We start from the raw sequence: 233 nt of genomic DNA, 5'->3' as shown, positions 1-233 counted from the left end.
TGAGTCAACCTTGAGCGGGCTATCTGAAACTGTCTTCCGTCGGGATTGAGCTCAGGTTGTGAGCAGAGCTTTGACTGCAGTACTGCAGTTTACCACTCTGCGCCACGGGGCTCTATGATAAATACTAGACATGTTTTAAATTACTAACCTGTTACTGTGTGAAATTTTAAAGGAATAAACTTCTGAATATTAAAAAAAAACTTAAGAGAAAATAATAACTTTTGGATGTGTTG

Source organism: Euleptes europaea, chromosome 8, assembly GCF_029931775.1.
Source record: "Euleptes europaea isolate rEulEur1 chromosome 8, rEulEur1.hap1, whole genome shotgun sequence".
Lineage (NCBI taxonomy): Eukaryota > Metazoa > Chordata > Lepidosauria > Squamata > Sphaerodactylidae > Euleptes > Euleptes europaea.
This window is presented reverse-complemented; position numbering follows the sequence as displayed.